Genomic DNA, 26,226 nt, shown 5'->3' on the forward strand with positions numbered 1-26,226 from the left:
TCTCACTGAGGTAAAGAAACAGGGTTTATTTAAACGCATGGAGACAAAATTGGAATATAAATCCAACCAGATAAAAGTGATAACTGAAAGATGGAAAAATAAGGCATTGCATAGAAAATACCTTCCATTCCCTGGGCATCTTTGCCCAGGGAATGGAAGGAAGGAAGATAAGATAGTGCCATTGCATAAGGGTGGTAACAGACTGAAAGTGTCTAATTATAGGCCAGTCTGTGTGTCATCAGTAGCTGTTAAGATCTTGGAGAAAGTAGTGAGGGACCGTATACAGCATTGGGTAGATGAGGGTAATGTTATCTGTGAGAGTCAACATGGACTTGTGAAAGGGCGCTCTTGTTTTAGCAATATGCTAGCTTTTTATAATAAAGTTACATGAACATTAGATGAGGGAAAGGCATATACTGCAATTTTCTTAGACTTAGCAAAGGCATTTGACAGGGTGCCACATGATAAGCTGATATTTAAGTTGCAGCACATGGGTCTGGATGTCAGATTGGTCAACTGGATTCAGGATTGGCTGTCTGATAGTTATCAGAGAGTTGTGTATGGTGGAGCAGTTTCAAGGAGGGAGAGGGTTACAAGTGGGGTCCCACAGGGCTCAGTACTAGGACCTATATTGTTTAACCTTTATATCAATGACATTGCCAGTAGATTGTAAGGGGATATTCAGTTGTTTGCGGATGATGCGAAGCTGGGAAGGATTATTAGTAATAGTGCAGATGTGGTAGCCCTGCAAGAGGATTTAAATAAGCTAGATAGATGGGCAAATGAATGGGGGGTTATTGGTTTATTGCAGCAAAATGCAAGGTCTTGAGGTTTGGGAAACATCGATGGGATGGTGCATACTCTATGGGAGGAGTTTTACTGGACGAAGTAGGGGAGACAAGAGATCTGGGGTTGATGATTGATAGAAACCTGAAGTTTAGGGGACATATTGCAAAGGTGGTGAAGGTAATACAGGGGATTGCTGCAATTATGAGAAGGACACTGACCTGCAGAGATAAGAGGGTGATCATTCCGTTATATAAGTCTCTGATGAGACCACACTTAGACTATTGTTCTCAGATTTGGTCCCCAGGATTTGAAGAGGATAAATTAACTGTGGAAAGAATACAAAGATGGATGACAAAGATGGTTTCAGGACTGTACAAGGATAGGTAGGAGGATCGGCTGAGGGAATGTGAACTGTAGAGTTTGGTGCATAGAAGAAGGAGAGGTGATATGATGGAGACTTTAAAACTGTTGAGAGGTGGTTACAGGGTTGACACTGGGGAGTTCTTTCGCTTGGTTGAACAGCGAAAAGGAGTGATGACAAGAGGCCATCCCTGGAAGTTACAAAAGGAAACTGTGAGCAAGAGGGTGAGGAGTGGTTTCTTTGCATGGAGGGTGGTTGAGCCGTGGAATGCATTGCCTGATGGAGTGGTGAGGGCGAGAATGGTCAATGAGTTTAAGCAGTGGTATGATAGACTTTGTGTTTCTTAGGGGGGGGGGACCTCCCTTCGATGAGTCTTGACAGACTTTATGTTCTTAGGAAGGACCTTACACGATGAGTCTTTTGACTCCATGGAGGCCTGAATGATAATAATAATAATAATAATGATAGAGGAGAGTGCTGGCAGCAACTTGACCTGGCAATGGTTGAGAAATAGAGCACTAAAGAAAGAAAGGGAATCGGTAATATTTGAAGCACAAGAACAGGCCATTAAAATCAATGCTATGAAGGTAAAAATACAAAAATTGAAAAAGTCATTACACGTAGATTGTGCAAAGAAAAGGAAGAAAGTGTAGACCACATAAGTGGGTGCAGCAAAATCTCACAAATTGAGTATCATAAAAGGCATGATAACGTAGCTAAGATAGTTCACTGGCATTTATGTAAAAAAGTACGGGTTTGAAGTATCTAAAGACTATTGGAAGCATAAAGTTCACCAGAAAGTGGTTGAGAATGAAAAAGCTAAAATACTCTGGGATTTCAAAATCCAGACTGACAAAAGCTTCGAATGTAATACACCCGATATAAACAGTGGTTGAAAAAAGTGAAAACAAGAGTGATCCGTTTATCAAAATATCAGTACCAGGAGATAGTCAGATTGACTACAAAGGAACTGAAAAAATTGCAAAGTTGCAAGTCAAAGTTATATGAATCTGGCAAAAGATAAACGAATGTTGTTCCCATAATAATAGGTGCTTTAGTTGGCATCCCTAAAACATTGAAAACACATCTGGAAGCACTCGAGTTAGTTGGATTAAAAATCAGGCGTAAAAAGGCTGCTTTTTTGGCACAGCATTCATATTCAGAAAGTATTTCCACAACTCATAGGCCTTTGGTAGGGCTTGAATTAGTGGATATAACCAGCCTTTTACTTAAGACTGAGGAAGGAAATCAAGTTTGGATGAATATTATATATATATATATATGTAATTGATTTACTCGACTGAGAGACATATTTTTTAAAATACATTAAATTACTATAAGCCAAGAGATAAAAATAGAAACACTATTTTAATTAAGACATAGACAAAGATTTAAATGTCTCTTACTGCAAAATAAAAGATTTTTTCTATTTAATTGAATGCATTGGAAAGAGAAACGTCATCAATGCTAGCCATAATTTGTTCGTTTTTAATATATATGTTTTTGACCCTGGAAACATAATCAACAGAATTTTTGATGAAAGAAGAGGTTGAGCTGCATAAGCATTTTAGGGATTATTATTACATAATTGACACACAGTCCAAACAAGATATCATATAAACAAAAATTTGGCTGTGATACAGAATAATTCAGATTCTACCCAAGAATCTAAGAATAGTCTGTCAGGTAGCGTCGTAAAATATGGACTGTTCCAAGTAATACTGTTTTTTGTAGGTCATATGGGGTCACTTCGTTGATGTTTAATTGCTCTAAATAGTTGGATACCTTCTTTGAAGTTGCACCAAGTGCACCGATAAATGTGTGGGATAAATTTAGTGTGTTTAAGCCACAGCCGGCCGACTTCGATTGCCAGATCTCAATATTTAGTAATTTTTTACAATTCTTTGTTGTTAATGTCGTTATCACTGGGTACTGTGATATCGATAATCCAAACCTGTCGATGTTCGATAATTGTGATGTCAGGTCTATTGTGTTCCAAATGCCGATCATTTTGTATTCTAAAGTCCAGAGAATTTTTGCTGTTTCGTTTTCCAGTACAGTCTCTATTTTATGCTGCCACCAGTTATCAGAAGTAGGAAATGCATATTTTTTGTAACATGCCAATGAATTATTTTGGCAACTTGATCATGACGGTATTTGTAGTCAGTTTGAGCTATTTTGCTGCAGTCACTTATTAGATGTTCTACAGTCTCATCTTTCTGATCGCATAATCTGCATTTTCTGTTATTGTTGATGTTCAAAATTTTTGCTTCGATTGCATTAGTTTCTAATGCCTGTTGTTGAGCTGCTAGAATAAATCCTTCTGATTCTTTTTTAACATATCCATATTGTAGCCATTGCCACATCTTGTTCACATCAATTTTGTCCTCAGTATCTCGAAGAAATTGGGCATGCAAGGATTTATTTTTCCAGCGCACATATCGGTTATTTTGTTGTTCCTTTTTGTAATGGGATTTGTTTCATGTTTCTTTTAGAAGGCCATCTTGTGTAATTGCTTGAAGCACTGGCTCAGAGCTGTTGTCGATGTAACTTCTTAAACTAATTTCTTCTTCTTCCACAGTCTCTCTCACTTGCAGCAGTCCCTGTCCACCTATTCTCCTCGTTAGGTACAGCCGGTCAACATCACTTCGTGGGTGTAATACATGATGCATAGTCATTAGTTTTCTAGTTTTGCGGTCCAGTTTGTCCAGGTCTTCTTTTGTCCAATCTATTATGCCAGCTGTGTATCGGATCACTGATAGAGCCCAAGAATTCATTGCTCTAATTGTGTTTAATCCATTTAGTTTTGTTTTCAGAATATTTCTAACTCTTTTGATGTATTCTGATGCTGCCTGTTGTTTAACTTTCGAGTGGAGAATATAATTGGGTTCTAATATTCCTAGGTATTTATAGTTTTCGTTTGCTGAAATTGCTTTTATATATTTCTCTTTATCCAAATCAAAACTGCTAGTGTCATTAATTTTTCCTCGTTTAATAGATAAAACTGTGCATTTCTCTAAACCAAATTCCATTTTGTTTAGATATTACATGTAGGAATTTCATATCCAAGTTTTGTTTTCTTCAGAATAAAAGACAAAATTATCAAAGAAATGTTGAAGGGCAATGGTGACAAGGAACCTTGGAAAATTCAACATTTAATGATGATATCTACGAATCATTTATTATTCATTATTAAAGTCATTTTTCATAATTTCATGGCAGCAGTCAGAAAGGAACATATGGTTTTGCGAATTCCAAATTTTTTAGTCATTTTAGAATCCAGGAGTGTGGGAGGGAATCGAATGCTTTCTTGTAGTATCCATGCTATGTTTAATTAGTTTTTGTCTTTTTGAGTTTCTGAGAATTATTTTATTAATCAGGATCTCAATTTTTGAAAATTGACTATTTGTTCAATCAGATAAATTTGATTATATGATATGTAGTGGAATATGGAATTTGCTCTGATTGCAGTGAATAGCTTAAGCATTGGATGATAGTTACTTGGGTCTGCACCCTTATCCTTATCTTATATGAAGAGAAACGTGCACCCAGATATCATCCAGCTTTCTGCTGAGCCTGACTCCAACAAATAATTAAATTGCTCTGCCATTCGATCATGTAGACTGGTTATTTTAACCCAAATCCATGTCGTTTGTCTTTGCCAAGTGCACTCCAGTTTTTTAATTTTCTTGCTTAATCACTGACCATTTCTTTAGTGATAATGACATTTTAAATTTGTTTTTGTTTTATTTCTGATTCTATTTCCTTAATCCATGAGGCATCTTTATTGTGTTCAATAGGATTATCCCAGATTGACTTCCAAAATTTGAGTGTTATTTTTATTATTGTTATTATAACGGTGTCTCCATGGAGTCAAAACACTCGTCGTGAAAGACCCTAACCATTATTCAAACAATACACTGGTGTGCACTGGTGTGCACTGAGAGGGGCTGCAAAAGCTGTAGCTACATCACTGTATGGAGTTCACAAGCTGGATCTCTGTCAAGAATCCAGAAAGTATTATTATTATTATTATTTGACACCTCCAGGGAGTCCAAAGACTCATCGAGGGAGTCCAAAGACTCATCGAGGGAGAGTGTGCCAACAGCATCGAACGATTGGACCCCTTTCAACTACTAACCGTGCTCAAACTTACTTAACTGAGCCATTAGTAGCAGAGGCTCTACCAATCGACCAACTTTGTTGTAATTGGAACATTTTGTTATTATATACTTCAGTATTCAGGATGACAGTGGAGTTACCTTTATCTGCAGGAAGAATTATTATATCTTTGTTTTTTTTATTGCTTGACGCTGTGCTGGAGAGATATTGTCTGTAGGGGGTTTTGGATTGATGATGATAAATATGGATTCAATAAGGAATAAATTAACTCTTTGAGTAGGAAGGAAAGAGGTAACCTTTTCAATTTTACTAATGGAATGGATTTTGGTGATATCAGAAATTAAAGCCGTTTTTAAAAATTTATGACACTGGAAAGGTTGTTGCTGGATTTGTTTACAATAATTTTGTCAGAATAGAGTTGAAACATTGATTTAAATGATTTTTCTTGTTCTTGCTTTATAGCTTTGAGTTTTCTAATTAATTTTATTTTGTTGTTATTTTGAGGCTTGGAAGCTTGTAATTCGAACGTCTTTTTGATAAGTTTCCAATTGTCACTGTCTAAAGCATGTTCAAATAGCAGATAAAGAAGCTTTCTGGGTAAATAAATGTGCCAAGGTATGTTTTGTGTCATAAATTCTTTCACTCAGAAGTTCCTTTTTAGCTCTATGTTGTATTTTCTTTGCAAGTTCTGTTTTAATGTTTTCTCTTAAGGAAATGAATCTTGGAAAGAGGACATGTAATTTATAATGCTTGAGAGACAACAAACTGTTGAAATTGAGGCCAATTCTTTGCAGTCTTTTGAAAGTTTCTTATGTTTCTGTATGGTGCCTTGTCATAAAAGCTAGAGATATGATATAACTTATTTATTGTTTTTAAATTACCTTCAGGAAGTCCAAAGACTCATCAAGGGAGGGTACCTATGCTAAAACTCTCCATCTCTACCACTCATCCACAATTACAGCGAAACTTATCATCTACACCAATGCCAGCTGCTGCTCACTACTACCACTAGTATTTTCGCAAACGATCGCTAACATCCATGCCCATGGCAGGATTCGAACCCACAGTCTTTTGGCAGGGGAGCAGATACGCTAACCACAGCCAATTTACTTGTCTGAAAGACTTATTTTTTAAAATAGATTAAATGACTATAACCTGAGAGATAAAAATATAATTTTTTTAAACTATTTTAATTAAGTAAACTGCACAACTAGTTTCATCTATACATATATACACACTATCTATCAATAATTATCTGGACACTTTAGCAAATTACAGTTGATAGCAGACAAATATTAGTATCTCCACATTTGGCTCTGATCACCTCCTGCACTGTTTGAGGGAGGCTTTTCACCAATGTGCACCAGACATCAGCTGCAATTTGTCTCCCTTCACCAAAGCAGCACTGAGTTCAGCAACAGATCAAGAATGCGCTACTCTTTCAATTCATCCTACAGGTGTCCGATGGGGTTGAGGTCAGGACTGTACAGGCCAAAGCTGCAGCTTTGTGGCATAGGGCATTGTCGTCTTGATAGTAACATGGATCCGTTCCATAAAAACTTCACAATATAGGCATCATCTGATTATTCAGAATATCAAGGTACCAAGCTGCCTTAATGGAACCATGGCCAATGACCAGTGGTCCCACTGCAGACCAGCTGAAGCACCCCACATCATTACTTTTCCACCACAAACTTTGCTGTGGGTAAAACACACATTGGTAACAAACATTCACCAGGCTGCCTCCACACCCTGCCATTAGACTAGAAACAGGTAAACCTAGATTCATCGCTCCAGAGTACTGTTTTCCACTGGTCCAGTTCACATGGTCCTTGCACCAGCCAGACAAGCCACCTTGTTTGTTGTTGTGATATTTGGCTTATGCACTGCTGCTCTTCCATGGAAACCCAGTAAACGGAGTTATTTTCATACAGTATAAGTGCTCACCATGATGTTACTGGTGCTCTGGAACTCTTCATGGATGGTCTGTGCCAATTGATCACATTGCTAGCTCTTGAGATTTTGGATACTCGAATTGAGCAGCAATGGAACGTATGGACATGTGATTAATGTGACAGCCCATGATGACACCTCTCTCGAAGTCACTGAGTTCATGTTGTGTTGCCATACCACCTGTATTCAACTACTTTGATGAAATACTGCTTTCTATTATCTGTACACCAGTTTTTATGTTATTAACAAACCTGGAATGTTCCATAACTTCAAATAACAGAAATAACAGGGTGTCCAGACAATTATTGGTAGATAGTGTATATATTATATGTTTCCTGATGGGCATGTTCATTTTGCAAGAAGAAGAACCTTACCATCTCCATGTGAAATCAGCTAAATCATCTTCAGTTAAACTGAATAAGAAAACTGAAAGAAACTTATAAATATTCCCTGACTTTTCTATGAAATGTGAAAATATTTTAAAATTCAGGCAACTTCATAATCATTACTGACTGTTGTGTAGGCATTTTTCAAAAATTGTTTTGGTAAAATACTTTATCAAATAACTCCAGAATTTCCATGTTTTACTGTATGAATAATTTACTGGAAAGGCTTAATATTATTTAAGATTTTACTTTAACCAAGTGGAAAGGTTTGGAAATCTTAATTTTTATTTATATGCATAATTATTCTATTCCCTGTTATTGTGTTTTTATTTTATAGAGAATCGAATTGCTCTTATATTGACAGATCTGACTGGTTGCTATCAGAGGTGCAAAGATCCATGTTTGTAAGTATAAATAAATATATATATGATGCAATGGATTTACTCAGCTATATGACAACAGAAAAAACTTAAAACTCAACTTTCAGTTGACAAAAGACAATAAAACTATTTATTATATGAATGCAGAACTAGTTTGGTCTTCTTAGAAGACCTCATGGGTGCATAACATGAAGAGAGAAATACAAAAAACAACATCACTATAGAACAACATATGGAAATTAAGTTGAAAATGAATTGCTCGATACAAAATTAATAACGGAAAAAACTCACGTATAAAGATTATTTAATAGTATAATTTTTGCCTGTGTGTCACAGGCATCTTCAGTACATATTAAGCTCAAATTAAACAATAACTGACAATTCCAAAAAGCACCACCTAAGTAGCTGGTGTAAGAAAACTAAAAAAGGTCAATAAATTTCCTTAAAAAAAAAAAAAAATCAATACAATAAAAAGTTAGGAAAGATTAGCTGATTTGTAAAGTACTATCTTCCATAAAGGGGATAGACGTAAACCGTCAGATCTGTTGAAGTTAGGAGAATGAAGTAGTTTCACATGTTTCTTTATAAAGGCGTTCCATGAGGAACTGACTTTTGTGAAGAACTCTTGTCTTTCTCCAATGAACTCTATGTCTAGTAAAGATGGCATGTTCTGCAAGGCCAGACTTTTCAGGTTTAAAGTATTCAATATAAGATTGGTGTTCTTCTAGCTGAATAGAGGCAGATCTTCTCGTTTGTCCGAAATAAGATAATCCACAAGAGCACGGAATCTGGTAGACACCTGGATGATTAAGATGTGGAAGCTTGTCCTTAGGTGAAGTGAGAAAGGTGGGGATTTTTCTAAATGGTCAAAAGGCAACAAAAATATTCAGTCGTTTTAAAACTTTTGCTATACGTTCACTGATGCCTTGTACATAAGGGATAGGAATGCACGCTATTTCTTCTGTGTTTGAAGAGGAATACATATTAAAACTACTCAAAGTTCTTTTAATGAATCAATTCTTATAACCATTAGATAGAAAGGAAGAAGTTATATATTGTAGTTCTTTCTGTAAAAGATCGTCTGAAGAACAAAAGGAGTGGGCCCGATGAACCAGTGTTTTCAGACGATCTTTTACAGAAAGAACTACAATATATAATTTCTTCCTTTCTATCTAATGGTCATAAGAATTGCTTCATTAGGAAGATGAGGAAGATGCATGTAGCTATAAGGGAATGGAATTTCTAGAATTCTTGAGGGACAAAATGTCTTTGGCAACATGTAATAGAGAGAACAAGTTTTCAAGAGTTTTGGATTTGGTCATTGCAACAGAAGAGTTGATAATAACTGAGATGACATCTCTAACAGCAGTTGGAGAGTGTGACGATGTGGTTTTGACTTGGAAGATAAATAGACATGCAGGAGTATCAAAGAGATGGAAACATATGTGAAAATTATAAGGCAGGTAATTATAATAGTCTTAGACATAAACTTGGGGAAGTTTCATGGAGGGCAGAATTAGAAGGCCAGGATATCATTAGTGCTTGAGAAATTGTGAAAGAATATTTGTTAGCAGCAATAGTAAGCTCTATACCACATGTGAAGAAGAAGACACAATTTGGTGTAAAATGGATGACAAACAACATTAAACAGGAACTGCATGTGAAAAAGAGGGTATGGAAGAGATATAAGGAGACAGTTGAAGAGCAGATGCATGAAGAATATAAGACACAAGCCAGGAGAGTGACTAGTATGCTAAGGAAGACGAAACTGGAATATGAGAAGAGATTGGCCCTAAGATCCCAAGAAAATCCTAGGGAATTTTTTAGCTATGTGGCCAGTAGGAGGAAATATGATTCTGGAAGAATGACACTGTGGGATAGAAATGGGAATTGAGTGACTGATGCAGAGGACATAGTGGAATTGTTCAATGAACACTTTATTGGTGTGTTTCACCCTGGAGGAGTAAATTTTAATACTAGAGTAATCGGGCAAGATCGAGGTTTAGAAGCACATGATGTGAGCGTGTTTTAAATACTGAGTACTCTGGATGTCAGTAAAGCTGTGGGAGTGGATGGTATTTCACCATGAGTTTTGGGGGAGAGGTGCTAAAGAACTGACAGCTCCTTTGATGTAGCTTTTCAGTGAGAGTCTGACCACTGGAAAAGTGCCCAGGGAATGGAAGGAAGGTAAGATAGTGCCATTGCGTAAGGGTGGTAGCAGACTGGAAGTGTCTAATTATAGGCCAATTTGTGTGTCATCAGTAGTTGTTAAGATCTTGGAGAAATTAGTTAGGGACTATATACGACATTGGATAGATGAGGATAATGTTATCTGAGAGAGTCAACATGGATTTGTGTAGGGGCACTCTTGTTTTGGTAATATGCTAGCCTTTTATAATAAAATTACAAGAGTAGAAGATGAGGAAAGGCATATCCTGCTATTTTCCTGGATTTAGTGAAGACAGTTGACAGGGTTCCACATGATAAGCTAATATTTAAGTTGCAGCACATGGGGCTTGGATGTCAGGTTGGTTAACTGGATTCAGGATTGGCTGTCCGATAGGTATCAGAGAGTTGTATATGGCAGGGCAGTTTCAAGGAGTCAGAGGGTTACAAGTGGGGTCCCACAGGGCTCAGTACTGAGACCTATATTGTTTAACCTTTATATCAATGACGTTTTCAGTGGATTGCAGGGGGATATTCAACTGTTTGCTGATGATGTGAAGCTGGGAAGGGTGATTAGTAATAGTGGAGATGTGGTAGTTCTGCAACAGGATTTGAATAAGCTAGACAGATGGGCAAATTAATCAGGGTGTTGGTTTAATGCAGCAAAATGTAAGGTCTTGAAGTTTGGGACACATCGATGGGAAGCTGCATTCTCTGTTGGATGAGCTATACTGGAGGAAGTAGGGGAGACAAGAGATCTGTGGTTGATGATTGATAGAATCCTGAAATTCAGGGGACATGTTGCAAAGGTGGTGAAAGTAACACAGAGAATTGCTGCAATAATGAGAAGGATGCTGACCTGCAGAGATAAAATAGTTATCATTCCATTGTATAAGACCCTGATCAGACCACATATAGACTATTGTTCTCAGATTTGGCCCCCAAGATTTGAAGGGGATAAATTAACTGTGGAAAGGGTACAAAGGAGGATACGAAAGACAGTTTCAGGACTGTACAATGTTAGTTATGAGGATCGACTAAGGGAATGTGTCCTGAAGAGTTTGCTGGATAGAAAAAGGAGAGGTTATATGATTGCTGCAATAATGAGAAGGATGCTGACCTGCAGAGATAAAATAGTTATCATTCTGTTGTATTAGACCCTGATCAGACCACACATAGACTACTGTTCTCAGATTTGGTCCCCAGGATTTGAAGGGGATAAATTAACTGTGGAAAGGGTACAAAGGAGGATAACAAAGACAGTTTCAGGACTGTGCAATGTTATTTATGTACAATATAGATGTTAGGTCTTAATGTCCAAAGCATCAAAATACTTTCTCTCCAAACCCTTCAAGAAACATTGGTTGCATAACCAATACTCTTTGAAGGAGCATTGGTTATGCTCCTTCAAGCATCCTCCAATGCTTGTAGGCAATGGAGGATGCATCAGCAAACGATAAACTGGATACCTAGGAAAGATGTTGGTTAGACTTTGACATATAATTGTAAAGTACACGTCAATGGTATGCACACTATATGTGTGCACAACATTGTGTACTCATGCAGTTGATGAGTGCTAGTTAGTGTCCTAACATTAGGGTACCAGTCGGTATCTCAGGAGTGGCAGTAAAAGAACTGGAAAAATTGCTCAAAAAGACTATTTGATATCCCCTTTAAATTCTCTAACCAGAATTTAAAATGAATTCATGGAGATTCGACCCACAAGCGATGTAATCAATACGGTAAGCTGAAGATCCAAGTTTCAAATTTGATCAATCGACTGGCGTTTTTAAAACGGTGTAGGGACAGCGATATCACTCCTAACTGCATCAGGATAAAGAGGAAATTCACTTCAACAAAGGCACAAAGAATATACCACCGCATGGAGAAAGCACTACTGAGAGAGCAGATCCAAGCTACCAGAAAGAACCTAGCTGCTACACAAAACCAGCTACTAAAAGAAAAAAACGGAGCTGTCTAGCTACTTAAATGCAGATATCTGGATAATCCTAGAAAGGATTACGGACAACACAGCAAACCACATCCAACAAACGAAGAAAGAAAACCTAATTTCCAAATTTCAAAGACTAAAAGAACGACAAAACCAGCTGCCATATTCAAAGTTTGCCACAGTGAACAAGAAAACCCAACCAGAAGCAAGAAACAACAGGAGCCATGAATCATCCACAGGTATCAATAACATAATTAACCTATCTAACCACGCTCTAAACAAAGACGAAATCTCTATACTTAACAAAGGATTAAATTTTGCTATAGCACCAAAAACGATAGACAAACTTGAAGTTATTTGTAATATGGAAAGAGGCCTAAGATTCATACCTAATAACATAGCAGACAAAATACGTATAGAAACTGCGAACATTTTAAATCACAAAACAATAATAAGCAACATAACTAAACACGAATTAACAGCGATAAAATCACTTAAAACAAATCCGAACATAATAATAACCAGAGCCGATAAAGGAAATTCCACTGTCATTTTAAACCGTACCACTTATATAGAAAAAAATGAATCTGCTGGTCTCCGACAATAACACATACAAACTAGTTAACAACAACCCAACTAACAGAACAAAAAACAAAACGGAGAAACTACTTAAATCATTTACCACATGGCCCGCAGATACAATAAAAAAACTGTTCCCTCATTACGTGCTCCCCTAGAATTTATAGGCCACCAAAAATTCATAAAGAAACCACCCCGCTAAGACCTATCGTTGAAGGAATTGATAGCCCGACATATCACTTAGCCAAAAAATTAGCAGCAATACTCAAGGAGTTGGTAGGTCATTCCCCCTCATATATCAAAAACACACAACAACACTTCATAAACATCATCAAAGACATTGCATTAGAAAAAGATGATTTATTAGTCAGTTTTGATGTCTCTGCCCTCTTTACGAATGTCCCAATCAATGACACAATCCTTCTCCTACAAAACAAATTCCTTCCAGATATCACAGTGCTTTTTGCACATGTATTACGGTCAGGTTATTTTGTATGGCAAAACGCCTTCTACTTACAAAAAGAAGGCACAGCCATGGGCTCGCCATTATCCCCCCCTATTGCTAACTTTTACATGGAACATTTTGAGCAACTTGCCCTAGATTTCTCCCCTCTAAAACCCAAAGTCTGGCTTAGATACGTTGACGATGTTTTCGCAATCTGGTCCCATGGCCGCCAGACATTAGACACATTCCTTAGCCACCTAAACAAACAACACAAATGCATACAGTTCACAATTGAAATTGAAAAACACAACACACTTCCATTTCTAGATACACTTGTCACACGTCTTCCCTCGGGCAATCTTTCCTTCACTGTTTACCGAAAACAGACACATACTGGACAATATATACACATAAACTCCTGCCACCACCCAACACAAAAACTAGGTGTCATCAACATGCTATAAAACAGAGCTCAGACGATTTGTTCCAGTGAACAGGCACTGAAAGATGAGTTTAAAATTATCAGTAATAACCTACAAAAAAATGGATACAGCCAAAATACTATAAACAAAATTCTCTACAAAACCACAATAAAAAACAAAGACAAACCAGACTACAGTAAAACTATAACCATTCCTTACATTAAAGGAATATCAGACAAAATAAACAGAGTACTACAAAAGTACAACCTCAAAGCCACCTTTAAACCTCCTGCAAAATTAAAAAACTTACTCAACTCATCCAAAGACCCACTCCCTCCACTAGCTCACCCTGGAGTATACCGGATTTACTGTACTTGCAACATACCATATATAGGAGAAACAGGACGCACTATTCCTATTAGACAAAAAGAACATAAACGACACATTAAATATAATAATTATGGTGAAGCTGGTCTTTCTGATCATGCCCTGAATACCTTACACAGAATTGACTGGAAAACCACCAGCTTTCTACATCACACTAGAACATGGTATGAACAGAAATTCAAGGAAGCCTGCGAGATTATCAGCAACCACCCCAATCTGAACAACAATGATGGTTTAAAAATCCCAAACATATGGAAGGCATATATTCGACCTTCCTCACCAAGAACAACTATTAACAGGACTGTAGAAAATCCAGTATTGTAAATCAAAAATAGGAATTGTAATACTAAAAATAGGACACCAATTGTTTCTGAAAGAAAACCATCTAAAAGAATGTTTATTCCTGTCATTGTAAAATAAGAATTTAGCTTGATATAAAAAAAAAAATTATTTTATTTTTAATTTATTTATTTATTATTTATTTATTTATTTATTTATTTTTTCACCAGTAGAATAACATGTGATCAAATCATTGTTTCTTTAGGTTACAGTTAATGATGTAACTCAGCTTGTTCTGTATACTTCTGTACGCTCCAGATGATGATCTTGATGTGAAGATTGAAACATCGGGATAATAAAAGTTTTTTTAACACGGCTGTAAATTCCATAAAATTTTTAAAATGAAGAATTTAAAGGGGATATCAAATAGTCGTGACCAGATCTGTGCACATACATCCAGAAGTAATCTAATCAATGTTTTATACAGTGTAACCATTACTCATTTATCTCTTGTAGGCAATGTCCTCCTCAATATTGCAGCAGTTCTCTAAGATGTCTTCACAACCTTCGAAATATGTCCAGTGATCTTCAGATTTCTATCTATAATGACTCAAGATCCTTTGCTTCTTCAACTTCCTCCAGTAAAACTCGGTCAAGTTAGTATAAAACATCCAAATTTGTGGATCCCAAATTTGAAAACCTTACATTTAGTTGCATTAAACTAACATCTCCATTCATTTGCCCACCTTCCAAGCTTATTCAAATCCTCTTGAAGAGCCAAATCATCAGCATTATTACTAATAACCCTCCCAAGACTCACATCATCTGTGAACATCTAAATACCCCCCCCTTGGTCTATAATAATCACTTACATGAAGATTGAACAGCAATGGTCCCAGTACCGAACCCTGTGTAACTCCATTTGTAGTCGTCCTGCTTCCTCTTATTTCTCCCCCTTATACAAGGGTGGCCTGAAAAGTTCTCGGCTAAACAATGAAAAAACGAATTTATAATTTCAAAATTATTTTAATTTTTAACCTAATCTCCCATAAGACTAATACATTTATTGCAGCGATGTTCCAGCACCATTATCACATCCCTGTACTGGTTCTCAGTAAGATCTGCAAAATACCATTCTACAGCTGCAATCACTTCTTGATATGAAGAAAAACGCTGACCAGTGAGAAAGAGATTTAGTTTTGGGAAGAGACAGATGTCAGAAGGAGCCAAATCTGGGAAATAGGGTGGATGTTTCAACAATTCATAGTGCAGATCCTTTAATTTTCCCATTGCCAAAACACTTTTGTGGGCAGGTGCCTTGTCCTGATGAAAGATGATTTTCTTCTGAAAACCGGGTCTTTTCTCAAGAATGTTTTCATCTGGTTTGGTTAAAAGATCGGAATAATATTTATCAGTTATTGTTTTACCCTTTTCAAGATAATTAATAAACAAAATGCCTTTTGCATCCCAAAACACTGATGCCATGACCTTTCCTGCTGATGGAACCGACTTTGTCTTCTTTGGTGCTGAACAACCGGCTTCTGTCCGCTGTTTTGAGTGCTGTTTGGAGTCTGGTGTGTAATGGTGAACCCAAGTCTCATCCATAGTAATAAATCAATGCACAAAATCAGTTTTATTCTTGTTAAAACGCTCCAAGCACTGTTCAGAGATTTCCATGCGAGTGTGTTCTTGATCTGCTGTGAGCAAGCACTGCAGATCAAAATGCACCCATCTTGACAAAGCTTTTTCATATGCAACACTTGGTTAGACTATCTATAATAAATTTAGTTTAATCCTTTGCCCAAGTGTTAGCAAACAAAGTTTGCGCCTGCCAGGACTGAGGCAACTCGTAGTAGAGGTGGACCAAGCACAGATCACTTTGTCTTACTATCTCTCATAATACAAAGCACATCTCCTTGCTGACATGTATAATGCTATGCATTAAGGGAAGGGCCAGTAACCAGATCGGTTTCGACCTTTATTGAGGTCTCATCAGTGGGAGCCAGACCCAGAGGTGGTGATACTAAGGTGGAAGTAATGGAGAAGTCATATTTACGTATACTAGTTTGCCAAAAGGCGTTTCACCTTATTATTATATTACTCTGGATTTAGAGTTGGATGTTGGAAGAATTTTTCCACTTGGTTAGACTATAATAAATTTAGTTTAATCCTTTGTCCAAGTGTAAGCAAACAAAGTTTGAGCATGAAGCATATTCAGGACAGAGGCAACTCATGGTAAAGGTGGACCAAGCTCTCTTCACTTTTTCTTAGTATCTCCCAGAATACAAAGCACGTCAGACGTAGGCATCTCTCCAAATGCCTATGTCCCTCCTCGGTCAAATGCAAGCAGTCTTTCGCATACAATTCCTTTCTATCCTCAAACGCCCTCCAAGCATCCTCATATTCGAATCCTCTCTTTTGACACATTCTAGCTATTATGTTATTCAGTATTACTGCACTTCTGCTCACCTCATCACTATCGTACCTAGGCAACACTCACACTATTTTTCCTCTCTGCGTCTTCTTTCGTACTACCTCAGTCAACAATCTCATATTGCTTGCTGCTCAATTTACATTACCACTCAAGTCATTTGTTCCTGTCATCACAGTCATCTCATCCACCCTTTCACCCCTCTTAATTGCCATAGCCACACTTTCTATCATTCCTCCAGGCAAACACTCCTCACGCATCATATCTTGCACACCACGTATCACTGAGTTCCCATACATTACACTTCTTACCACTCTCTTCCTCGATTGCTCCCATGCATCCCTCACTCTCTCTTCTCTAACACTTTCTCTCTGTGTTCCCTTACCTACCTGCCTTGATGACATCACTCTATCTCTGGTTCCAGTGCTCCCTCGCATTCTTCTCATTCTCTCTCTCTCTCTCTCCTACTATTTCCATTCTCTCATTTTCTTTCACTGATCCTATTCTTTCCTCTTCTATCATTCCCATAACTCTCTCATTCCTTCTCTTCTACTGTTCCTATTTTCTCTCCTCTTCTAACATTCCCATTACTCTCTCTCACTCATAATCTGATTTCTCTTGAATTGGTCTCTTCCATTTGCTTAATCTCATCTTTCACATTTCTCATCTCATTCCTGAAACATTCCACCTGGTCTTTCAGCTCATCTATCTCTCTCTCTCTGCAAATCAGCCACTCTTGTTTGCCATTCATCCTTTCAAATGAAACCATCTCCAAAACTTCACAATCATTCAAACCTTCCCCACTCTCATTTTTTCATTCATAATCGTTTATTCATATGTATCTTCCATATGCTTGGAATTTTTACACCACCATTATTGTTAAAATTAGGGTGATTGATAAGAATCTCACATGCCTCCTTAAATTTACATTCATACCATGTTTTGGTGTGATGTAAACAACAGGTGCTTTTCCAGTCAATTTTATGGAAAGTGTTCAGGGCATGAACAGAAAGACCAGCTTGACCATAGTTATTATATTAAATGTGTTGTTTATGTTCCTTTTTGTGATAGAAATTGTGTGTCCTGTTTCCCCCTATATAGGGCAAGTTACTGGTACAATGAATATGGTATACTCTAGGGTGGGCCAGCAGAGGGAGTGAATCTTTGGATGAGTTGAGTAAGTTCATTAATTTTGCAGGAGATTTAAAAGTTGCTTTAAGGTTGTATTTTTGTAGTATTCTGTTTATTTTGTCTGACATCCCTTTAATGTATGGAATGGTTGTAGTTTTCTTGTAATCTTGTTTATTTTTATTTTTAAGTGAGGTCTTGCACAGAATGTTTTTGATAGTAAATTTGGCTGTATGGCTGTAACCGTTTTTAGAATGGTATTGCTTATAACTTTTGATTCATTTTAAAATGCTTGTTCTTTGAAGCAAATCTTCAAAGCCATGGTTTTTAGTGTATTAATGTCCCCTAGTTTTTGTGTTGGGTGGTGGTAGGAGTTTGTGTGTATATATTGCCCAGTATATGTTGATTTCCAGTAAACAGTGAAGGAAAGACTGCCAGAAGGAAGATGTGTGACAAGAGTATCTAGAAATGGAAGTGTGTTCTGCTTTTCAATCTCAATTGTGAATTGTATGCATTTGTGTTTTTTGTTTAGGTGGCCAAAGAAAGTGTCTAATATCTGGCGGCATGGGGACAGATAGCAAAACATCGTCAACATATCCAAGCCAGACTTTGGGTATTAAAGGAAAATAATCTAGAGCACATTGCTTAAAATTTCCATATAAAAGTTAGCGATGAGGAGGGATAATGGTGAGCCCATGGTTGCGCTTTCTTTTTGTATGTAGAAATTGCTTTGCCACATAAAATAGCCAGAACATAGTACATGTGCAAAGAGCGCTGTGATATCGGGTGGGAATTTGTCATGTAATAGCAGGATTATGTCATTGATTGGGACATTTTTGAAGAGGACAGAAACATCAAAACTAACAAATAAATCATCTTTTCCCAGTGTGATTGATGTCTTTAATTTTGTTTACAAAGTGTTGAGTGTTTTTAATATAGGAGGGGGAGGGGGGATGACCTACCGCCTCCTTCAGCGTTGATGCTGATTTCTTGGCTAGGTGATAATTGGGGCTGTCTATACCTTTGACTATCGTCCAGAGTAGTGTGATAACGAATTTACGGTCTATCTTTGGTAGACCATAAATTTTCGGGGAACGAGCGTAGTGTGGAATTAATTTTTTAACGGTATCTTCGGGCCATGTGGTGACTGATTTAAGTAGCTACTCCGTTTTCTTTTTTTTCTATTGGTAGGGTCATAGTTAACAAGCAAAGTAGCCAAAGTGTTCTCTCATCTCTGGCAAACATTCCTTCACACCAGTGGCACACCCAGAGGGGGGGTGGGTACCCAACTATTGGCAGCATGGACTCACCCACCTGCAAACTAGCCAAAGTGTTCTCTTATCTCTGGCAAACATATTCCTTCACACTAGTGGCACACCTAGAGGGGGGAAAGGGGCCCTGGCTCCCTACAAAGAAAAATGAAACAAAATCACTAGAAAATTTTCCAAAAATCTTTTCCTAATAAAAATTCTTTTTTTTTTTTATTTATGTTGTGTCGTGTCTTTTATTTTTATACTACTTATGTATTAGAGATCATTTCAGATGCTCAGTCTTAGGTCACATGCGATGCGTAGTGTGTATTATGTTCCACTTTACAACTTCTATGATCTAATCCAAGTGAAGTCTGAGTACCTTGTTTAGCAAGACAAATTCTACAAACAAATAAATAATACAACAATATGCTATCTCCCCCCCTCAACTAACTACATTATGGAGATGTTTGAAAAAAATGCCTTAAATACTCCCCCTCTTGCAGACCTATCTATGTATCCTTGGTCTTCATTTGTATATAGAAAACTTTCACATTCAAGTAAACATCCACTAACAATTCCACTCCCCTCCCCCAGCAGTATGAAATCATAAAAACTGTCATCAACAGGACAAAATTAATTTTGCTCTGATGACAATGTGTTTATTTCAGAACTCAACTGCATGCATTACTTTTGTAGCACAATGTCAACAGCCTCACCATCAGATTTAAAAAAAAAAACTCTTACCAACATTCCCTTTCTGCTTACCAAACACAGTCTATAATAAATCTTTCACCATTTCAGTATCTGTAGCACCTCTGGAAAAGTAGCTAAGATCATAAAGAAACAATCATGTGATCACCTTCAAACCAACAAGAAATTAGCATCTTTTTCTGCTCTCCTTAAGACCAGCTACAACCACTAGATATACATGGGCTTGTAAATGCAACCTGTCTTACTTTGGCCAAATAGTCAGGACAGCTATGAGCAGGATCTTGGAGAATCAAGAATGCATCTAATTCCATCACTATGGCTACTTATGTTTAGTATACATGCCTTTGATACCCACCATATTATTCCCTGGAGAAATTCTCAATTACTTTACCTAAGCAAAAATATAAACATGAAAGACTTTCCCTTGAATCTCCCTTCACAAACTATCCCAACATGACAAATATGACTGCATCAAAAAGTTTTTCATCCACAGACAATCAGCGTAATGGCCAAGAACATCATTCAAGCTCAACAGGTGAAACTATTTAGGATTTGTAACATTCCCATGTTTCTCTTTTTTTCGATCTTTACTCGTTGATGTATTCTGCATCAGCAAGTTAATATAGTCTGCATGCATATATCAATATTAGTTGTGGTTCTCCTGCTAATGCCAGTTTAACTTTGGAGAAAAATTGGTCTTAGTTATTAAATCTTCTATCCTGTCATTTCCTTAAACAACAAAAATGAGACAAGGATGTGGTGACAGAAACACCTATATATGCAAATTGACTTAGTGAAGAAGAGAAGGGTGTTGTGGCAGATGATTTTTATGGAAATGAAGATCAGAATAGAGAAAATGAATTTTTTGATATCTTGTAGGACAGCTAAGGCCATATGTCATACAGGCACATGAAGATCAAGAGTCTTAGATCTTATCACATTATCAGAAGATGCAATTGTTAATGGCTTGTCAAATCTTCCCCCAGGTGGTAATAGTGACTATTAGATTCCTAGTGATGAGTTATATGAACACTTCTGGGAGGAAAGGATATATAGGTAACCCTTGTATAACGCATCACGCATGTAGTTATAAGAAGCAAATTTATATTAGGAGGAAATACTCTTTAACACGAATGTACATCAATTATTTACCGTATAAAGTGTTAATTGTTGAAAATTGTCTTCTTTTCTGCCAGGAAACCATATTAAAAATCATAAGTGTGCTAATCTCAAGCTGAGTACTTTATTTTCTGATGAGTTACATACTGTGATGCTTTTTTTATATAAAAAATTATTTTTATACAATGTCCTCTGAGAGGCCTTTCGCGATATGGTTGAAAACAAAATTAGTGAATTAATTGATGCGGAAATAGATTTAAATTAGGAGAAACTGGTACAATTAATAGATGATGTCGAACCAAAGGGCGAGGAAAGTTCTGTTGAATAATCTGATTGAGATGAATCTGTTAAAGAATTCATTTTAAAGAAATTAGCAGAAGGATTGGACTTGGCAGGAAAGTTAGGAATTTATATTACGAATATTGATACCTCAATGGAGCACTCCTGAAAATTCACGAGACAATTGGATATTTGTTCAGCTCCATATTATGAACTTAATAAAAAATTGCAGCATAGTGAGATTTCAAGTGATGATGACTTCCCGCCACTCGGAAATAAAGAACATCTAAGAAATGTTCGTTTTGAAGACAGCGATGATTAAAATATGCACTTTATTTATTTTTCCTAAAACATTTATGCATTATGTGCAATGAAGTTTATATACATTTTGTAATTTTATAAGTTTATATACATTTTGTAATTTTATAAGTTTATATTATGTATGTTTTTTCATAGTTTATATGTATATGTGAAAAACCTTACATGAATTACCTGAATTAAATAAAAATATATATTTCTTGGGTCATTTTTGTTTATATAATTTAGAAAAAGAAACAATTTCGAAACCTAACCCCTATTTTTCTATGTGATCTGAGTCTTGCATAATGCGATTTATATAACACGGCATTTCTATGGAACCTAACATCTGCATTATATGAGGGTTAGCTGTTATATGTAGAACGACAGGGCTGGTGATTATGAAAAGTTTAAATAACTTGACAGTATAGTGTGGGGTAAAGAGTTAAGCAAACAGGAAAAAAAGTGCTGCTTGGAAAACGGATAGATAAATATTTAACAGCAGCAACACTGAATATATTCCAAACATTATTTAGGCTTTTGATCTTTGCAGGGGAAAATGGAAGAATGAGAGATTAAGCATGCAGCCTGGAAGAACAAGGAATTATGGAGGCATCAGATGATGAAAATGGTAACATGAAGAGTACAAAGAGCAGGCAAGGAATGGTATTCATTTGGTACAGATAACAAAACTGTAGAATTAATTATACATTTGGTTTTATTCTTTATCCAAGTGTAAGCAAATAAAGTTTGGTAACTTGTATTGGTAAATATGACTTCTCAATTACTTCCACCTTAGTATCACCACCTCTTGATCTAGCTCCCACTGATGTGACCTCAATAAAGGTCAAAACTGGTCTGGGTAGTGACCCTTCCCTTAATGTATAGCATTATACATGTCTGCAAGGAAATGTGCTTTGCATTATGGGATACTAAGGCAAGTAATGAGAATTTATACCACCTTTACTACGAGTTTCCTGAGTCCTGAAAGTACTTCAGGTGCAAACTTTGTTTGCTTTCACTTGGATAAAGGATAAAACCAAATATGTAATTAGTAGCATAGCCAAGTGAAAAAACTCCCATAAACTCATCTCTAATCCAAAGAATTTTAATAATAGGGGTGTGACACCCTTTGATAACTCATATAAGTAAATATGACTTCTCCATTACTTCCATCTTAGTATCCCAACCTCTGGGTCTGGCTCCCACTGACAAATCCCCTAACGGTCGAAACCGGTTGGAAGCTTGGGTGATGGGTAGCAATGCTGTAGCCCATGAAGTTAACTGAGGCACCTGAGGGATAACAGCTGTTGCTGTTATCCCTCAGATGAAATATGAGCGGTTCTGCTCGGTGGTGGAGTGAGCCTGCCACTGGATGGAACCAGATGCTGAGAGTTCTTCTCGGTGACAGGGTGAGCCTGTTACTTTGGGGAATAGTGCTGAGTTTTTGATCCTTAGGGTCACTCATTGTTGGGTGATCTGGGTGATGCTATGAGTTTTTAGAGAGGTAACCCTGCACTTAATACAGGGAAACTGGTCTGGGTAGTGACCCCTTCCCTTAATGCATAGCATTATACATGTCCACAAGGAGATGTGCTTTGCATTATGGGATACTAAGGCAAGTGATGAGAACTTATACTACTTTTACCACGAGTTGTCCCAGTACTTCAGCCACAAACTTTGTTTGCTTACACTTGGATAAAGGATAAAACCAAATATATAATTAGTAGCATAGCCAACTTATATGTGAAGAAATTAGCAAATTAGAACAAGAAAAATGCTAGAGAATTCTTACAATATGTTGCAAGCAGAAGAAAGAATGATTATGAAAGGATGAGGTTATGAAAATGCTAATTTGGTAACAGTTGAAGGAGATATAGTTCAGGTGTTCAATAAGTAATTCATCAAGGTTTTCTCAATCCCAAAAGAGAAAAGTTACTAGTAGTGTGCCACAGAGGTCTGTTTTGGGAACCTTATTGTTTAACTTGTATGTAATGATATTGGGAAGTATAATAAGTCAACTAAAATCAAAAGGTGGCTATGTGGCATTGTAAATGAAAGAATTCTCAAATATTTTGGTCACATTTCAAGACGTGAAAATGAAAACCTGGAAAAACTTATCATCCAGGGCAAAGTAGAATGACAAAGAAAAAGAAGTTATCCAACACCAAGATGGTTGGACTGGATTAAAAAGAGCACTCTACTTCTTTGAAGTTGGCCACTGCTGCAACAAAAGACAGAAAGAAATGGCAAGACATTGTGGCTAGGGTCACGAGTCCTCAGGAATGAGGAGACCAATCAATACAATATAATGACATTAGGATATTTTTAATTATAGATATACAGCTGTTTGCAAAAAATGCAAAGTTTGGGAAAACTATGAACATTAGAGCAGATATTGTGACCTTACAGGAGGATCTCAATGATACAGTATATTAAGATCCTCATAGGTGGTGAAGTTAGTGTAATGACTAGGTGAATGTTGCAAACTGCAAAATTTTGAAATTTGGTAGTTAAGAATGGGATGCAAAGTATGCAACTGGTGGAAAAATTTTGAGGGAGCATAGGAGATTAGAGATCTGGAAGTGGTAGTGGACAGAGACTTGATGTTAGGAGGTTACATTTCTAAAATTGTGAAGATGCTGAAACAGGTTATAGCGCTTCCAAATAGGGCGAAGATACATTAAAGCAAAGAGGTTATGGTTTTCCATTATAGAACTCCGTGATTAGCCCATATATGTACTACTGTATACAGATCTGATTGTATGAATTTCAGGGAAATGAGGATGTGTTGGAGAGTATTCAGATAAGATTGACTAAGTCAGTGCTCTGTCTCTGGAATGGTATTCCCTCAATCTGTTGTCATATTTCACATTCCGGAGACGAATGAATAGGAGTAGTGTGAGCACAAAGGTTAGGGTGATGATGAAGACATATTAGTGGATGAGAGATTATTACCAAGTTAATTTGGAGGAAATTTTTCATATATATATATATATATCAACTTCACATACACATAACTGAGATAAGTTACAAGCCATATAACACAACAATACTCTCTGTAGTTAAGTGGTTAGTGAGAGAAGAAAGGACTCTGTTAATATGTTTCTTGAAACTTGGGAGTTGTATCTATTGAAGCAAACAGTACCAAGAATGTTATACATCTGTTCCAGAGAACAGATGTATACAGAATCAGAAGTTGGTTTGATAAGTTTGCAGCTTAACTTTGTGTTGACCAGGATATGAGTCTGTGATCATTATAGAAAAAGAGACTTAATTGGAGCAGCATACATAGAAATATGTATAAAAAAGACAATGTAGAAACAAAGCACCTGTTGTAAAGTAGGTAGAAATTAAGAGTTGAGATGGGGTCATCTATTAAGCATTCAATGTGTTTGCAATTATTCTGATGAAGTATTATAGGCTATTCTTGTTTTAACAGGCTCAGTTTAAAGCAGAGCAATGAACGTTGCCAGTTCAGTGGAGCAGTTTCCATAGAAGAATTTGAAGAAAAGACATAGAACTGAAACTCTGCATTTGTGAAATTGTGGTAGAGATAAATCATTGAGGATAGGAAAATCATATATCAGCCAAATTCAGACAAGTAAAGAGGTTGTGTGTGAGCAGTTCAACTTCAGGTATTTATTTTCAAAACTGATTAATTGTCCTGAGTGCGATATGTATGCATGGCGGAATGCAAGATATGTCTTTGTGGAGAGGATAAGAATGAACAAAAGACGGAGGAAGTATGAATTTGTCGGATGTGCAATATATTGTTGGATTATGATACACACAATGTGAAATTGACTGAAAAGATCGATAATGTATGTGAAAGAAACGATAATGAAGCGAAAGATAGAGAGGCTGATGGAGTGAAGGAATGCAATGATGTAGAAGTGAAAGCTATGGAAAAAGTTGCAAAAAAACGGAAAGGAAACGAAATCAAGAGAAAATGAGGGAAAGTTAATGAAGAAGTTGGCAAAAGTTACGGAGGAAGTTGCGAAAAACAGAAGTGAAACGAAAGTTGGAGAAATTGAAGGATTGAAAGAATACAAAGATGTACAAGCAAAAATTAGTGATAAGGGGTGAAGGAAAGTATGAACGAGGAAAAGGAAGTAAAGTGCAGCCCGATGAGAGGTAGTGAGATTAACAGTGAAATTGTCTTAATACAAAATTTAATGAAACAGATATTGGAAATGAAAAATGAAATAAAGAATATGTTGAGGTTAGGCATCTAGTGGAATCTGATGAAAGTGAGGAAATCACTTTCATCAATTTCCATCATCATTATTATCGTACTCATTCTCCCACCGGGTGGGAGAATGAGTGCAATAATTAAGGCGTTGGACATGAGAAAGAAACGAACAAGAGAGTTAGTTGTGATTGTAAAGACGAATGATCTAACTGGACATAAGGAGGGGGTGAGGACAAATATCAGGAGACTATTGAGAAGAGTGAAACTTAACAGTGTAGTAGGAAAGGTTGTCAGTGTGTTACCCAGATATGATGATGAGTTGTGACGGAGAGCCAAAATCATGAATGGTATGTTGGTGAGCTATGTGAGGAGAAGGGAGAGTTTGTGGATGTATGGCATGTGTTTGAGGGAAGAATGAAATTATACAGGTGTAATGGGTTGCATTTAAATAGCTTTGGAGTAAGTGTGCTGGAGAAAGTGTTGCTGGATAAAAATATAGTATGTGGAAGTAGTGTGTGATGCGTGGCAGAGATCAGAACGAAGAGATGAAGAGAAAATTCAGGAGAGTGGTACTGAAGAGACAGCAGTGCTTG

General features: G+C 36.8%; 1 long non-coding RNA gene across 5 annotated transcripts in view; it reads left to right on the forward strand.

The window, feature by feature from the left end:
• LOC150092090 (uncharacterized) overlaps positions 1–26,226 on the forward strand; it is a 106,391-nt gene that overhangs the window by 62,990 nt on the left and 17,175 nt on the right. For 4 of the 5 annotated variants that reach the window (XR_016550620.1, XR_016550622.1, XR_016550623.1 and 1 more), the window contains one exon: positions 7,949–8,015. This is a non-coding gene — a long non-coding RNA (uncharacterized LOC150092090). Of the gene's footprint in view, positions 1–7,948; positions 8,016–14,736; positions 14,949–26,226 lie in introns of those variants that run through there. The other variant, XR_016550621.1, reaches the window with a different exon arrangement.

The sequence above is a fragment of the Typopeltis vanoorti genome, unplaced genomic scaffold (assembly GCF_054136105.1).
Source record: "Typopeltis vanoorti isolate ZY-2024b unplaced genomic scaffold, IOZ_Tvanoo_1.0 HiC_scaffold_74, whole genome shotgun sequence".
Lineage (NCBI taxonomy): Eukaryota > Metazoa > Arthropoda > Arachnida > Uropygi > Thelyphonidae > Typopeltis > Typopeltis vanoorti.